The sequence below is a fragment of the Echinops telfairi genome, unplaced genomic scaffold, assembly GCF_000313985.2.
Source record: "Echinops telfairi isolate 266 unplaced genomic scaffold, ASM31398v2 ScPeMD7_7441;HRSCAF=8479, whole genome shotgun sequence".
Lineage (NCBI taxonomy): Eukaryota > Metazoa > Chordata > Mammalia > Afrosoricida > Tenrecidae > Echinops > Echinops telfairi.
Window position 1 is genome coordinate 978,389 of NW_022111341.1, and position 3,912 is coordinate 982,300.

Sequence of the window (3,912 nt, forward strand, 5' to 3'; positions counted from 1 at the left end):
TCCCGGGGTGCGCAGGTTTGGCGTAGTCCAGGTGGGCTCACCTCCAGGCGCTCAGCCGCGTGCACCGCGGGCCCTCTGCCCCTCTCTCCGACTCCCAGCTGTCAACGACTGGCAGATTCCCGCGCAGGCCAGGTGGGTGGCACTTCTAATTGAGGACGCGTTACAGGGAGACGGCGAGTAGGGCAATTGTAGTGCTGCCATCGGGGAAGTCGGACGAGAGCGAAGACCAAGGACATTGTCTTGAAGCAATAACTAAGGGCAGATAGGGACACCGGGGCGCGGGCTACCTGGGCAAGCCGCGGGCGTAGGTTCTGGTTGGATTCGTTTCATCTCCGAAAGCCCTAGACCAGCAGTGGAGCCTGTTGCTGCCGGCCGATGCTTCCCAGGAACCGTGCAAAGATGCCCACGCACCCACCCAACTCGGCAGCTCTTCCTCACAGCAAGAGGGCGGAGTGAGGTAGTGGGGAGCAGATAACTAACCAGACTCGCCCCGAAACGTTTGCGACTCCCAAACGCTTGCCTCCCTTTGCTGCAGCTCAGTTGTAGCGAATTTAACCTTGCAAATAAGGAGTTCCTGTGCTCTACCCTGGTGTTTTCTTTACTTAGCACGCGCTTCTGTATGTTTTTTTAAGGTAGCTTTTTAAAAACCGTTTTATTGACATAATAATCCACATACAATTCAATGGTTTAATCATATTAAAAAGAGTTGTACAGTCATCACCACAATCAATTTTAGAACGTTTTCTTCTTTCTTGTACTCATTATTAGCTCCCCATTTTCTCCCAACCTCCCCGGCCAGAACCCCAGACACTATTAATTCAGTTGCTGCCTCTATAGATTTACCTCTCCTGGATTTCATCTACGGAAACACACACACACACACACACACACACACATGATAACAAAATGAAACCGAAAGACCTCAGTTGAAAGAAAGCAGAAAATACTAAAAATAAGAAAACATTTATAATGGGGCAGAGGAGAACAAACGATATGGTGTGACATTTTAACCTAATTACATCTGCATCCATCTACCTTCCAATGCCCTTTGTCTGATAGGAAGAGTTTTCACATCCCTGACCAATGGTCAGAGGAGATTCACCAGAGCATGTTTAATTTTTTTAATTAAAAAAAATCATATTATTGGGGGCTCATACAACTCTTAACACAATCCATACCTACATCCATTGTGTCAAGCACATTTGTACATTTGTTGCCATCATCAGTCTCAAAACATTTGCTTTCTACTTGAGCCCTTGGTCTCAGCTCCTCATTTTTCCCCTCCCTCTCCACCCCCTTTCCCTTATGAACCCTTGCTAATTTAGAAATTATTATTATTTTCTCATGTTTTACAGTGTCCGACGTCTCCCTTCACCCACTTTTCTGTTGTCCGTCCCCCCCGGGAGGGTTCACCAGAGCCTTAATGCACCTTAGGGTCTCTTCAAATGGATTTGGGGTTTTCCCTATCATCTATAGCCCGACGCAAATTGGGTGGTCAGAATTTAAGCTCTCATGCTGCTCCCTCCTCTGATCTTGGATTTTATTATTTATAACTGTTGGGTCACACATGCTAGTATGTTTCTTCCATGTGGACTTGGTTGACACCACACTTAGATGAATGTTTGCTTTGAAACAAGCCTTTAAGACTCCAGAGAGGCTATTCTTTCTGATAGCTGGGCACCATCTGCTTTCTTTACCACACTTGGCTGGAGCACCCGTATCTTCAGCGATCTCTGCATGAGGTTGAGTAGCGTGTAGTGCCACATCATAAGAACGAATTGTTCTTCGATTAAGGTTCACGATTAAGTGTAAGCTCAAAATCTATTCATTCAGCCCTGGTTAATAGCTGTCCCTGGTTCACTTTAAGATATCTTTATCGTTTGGGGGGGGTGAGCATTATAAATCATCCCTATGTGGCATGTGGTAATCCTATTGATAGTAGGAATTTAGCCAATGATATAGAATTTAAAATACAGTATTTTTGGATCTTTACTTTCTTCTTTCTTTCTTCCTCTGGCTACTGGATAGATTCTTTAATGTCCAAGGAATTGCAAAGCCAATGTCCCCTGCTGTTTGTACTTTCCTTTTATTTAAAAACAAATTCATAATTTTTAAACATTATCACTTTAATACAAACATAAATTCAGAAATTTAGATCTTCTCTCACACATTTAAATGTTTTTTTTTTCCATAAACAGCAGTGGACATTGAAGACACTCAGGCCTGAAATGTTAAATCCTTTTATCTGTAAATTATGGAGATCCTTGAAAATCTAAAGGAAATGAATATATTTTAAGAAATGCATTATATGCTTAAATTATCACAGAACGATGTAGAAAACCTCAACAAGCCTATAACATGAGAAGAAATAGGTCTAGTCATAAAAAAAAACCAACATAAAAAAGCCCATATTCAGATAATGTCACTGGGGGATTCTTTCAAACATCTAGGGAAACCTTAATACAATTTGTTTTTCTTTTTATTTATTTAATCATTTTATTGAGAACTCTTACATATATCATAACATTCCATAGTTCAATCACATCGAGCAGTAGTGTACCATTGCTACCACAATCAATCGCAACACATTTCCTTCTCCATGGTATCAGCTCCCCTTTACTCCCTTCAGGAACCCTTATTTTTTTGTTTATTTATCACAGTATCTTATACCATCCAATATATCCATTCACATACAATTCTGTCATTCATTGCCCTGAGTGGGGTTATACAGTCATCAATGCTATTAGTTCCCCTCTTCCCTCACCTCACCCCTCTTCTTGCCCCTTCACTTCCCTTACCCTCAGGGCTTTATTTCTGATGTTTGAGGGGATGTGATGGTGGGCAATTTGACCACCTTTCTGCTGGTGGGCAGTTTGACCACCTTGCTGCCAACAGCTGAGGATGTCCAACACTGACTTTGCTCTGCATCCGCAGCCAAGAGAAGACAAGAGCTCTGCTCCAGATCTCTGGCCTCCTCACAGGTCTCCAGCCTGCTCTGGCTCTCCAGCTAGCAGCCACATTCTCTTGATTTTCTGATCTAACACCGGCAGCACAGAGCGGGTGATTCTACATGGGTGACATCTTCCCCGAAGCCTCTCAGCACAATGCTTAAAACCATTTTTTCAGTAACAGTGGGGAACCTAATCCAATACATTGTAAGTCCCTACATTGCAGCTGGTTGTAACTATCCACTGCCAATGCTGAAATCCCAAAGAAGCAGTGGTGGTGTTTTATGTCTGCATCTCGCCCTCTCTGTTCTTAGGGCAGAAGCACCCGTGGTCACCACCAATATAATTTTTACATAAATTTTACATAAAATTTTACAGTACACAATTGGACAATATACTATGAAACTTTTTATGAAACAACTATAACTCTGATACCTAAACCAGGCAAAGGCATAACAGAATTGGAAATTACAGACCAATTTCTCGAATGAATACAGATGTCAAGACATTCAATAAAATCCTAGCCACTAAAATTCAACAAAGCATCAAAATAAATAAATAGTAATACATCACAATCAAGTGGTTTCATGTCAAATATGCAAGGATGGTTTAATATTAGAAAAACAATCCACCACATAAACAAAATAAAAGAGTAAACCATATGAGTATATCAATCGATGCAGAAAAGGCATTTGAAAAAATTCAACATATATTCCTGATATAAAAAATTCAGAAAAATAGGTATAAAAGGAAAATTTCTCAACAGAATTAAAGCTATATATTCAAAACCAATGGCCTACATCTCACTTAATGGAGATAAATTTAAAACATTCTCCTTTTGAACAGGAACTAGACAAGGTTGCCCTTTAACACGATTTTTATTTAATATAGTCCTGGAAGTTTTAACTAGAGGCATGAGACATCAAAAAGATATCAAAGGTATCCATGTAAGCACAAAGGAAAG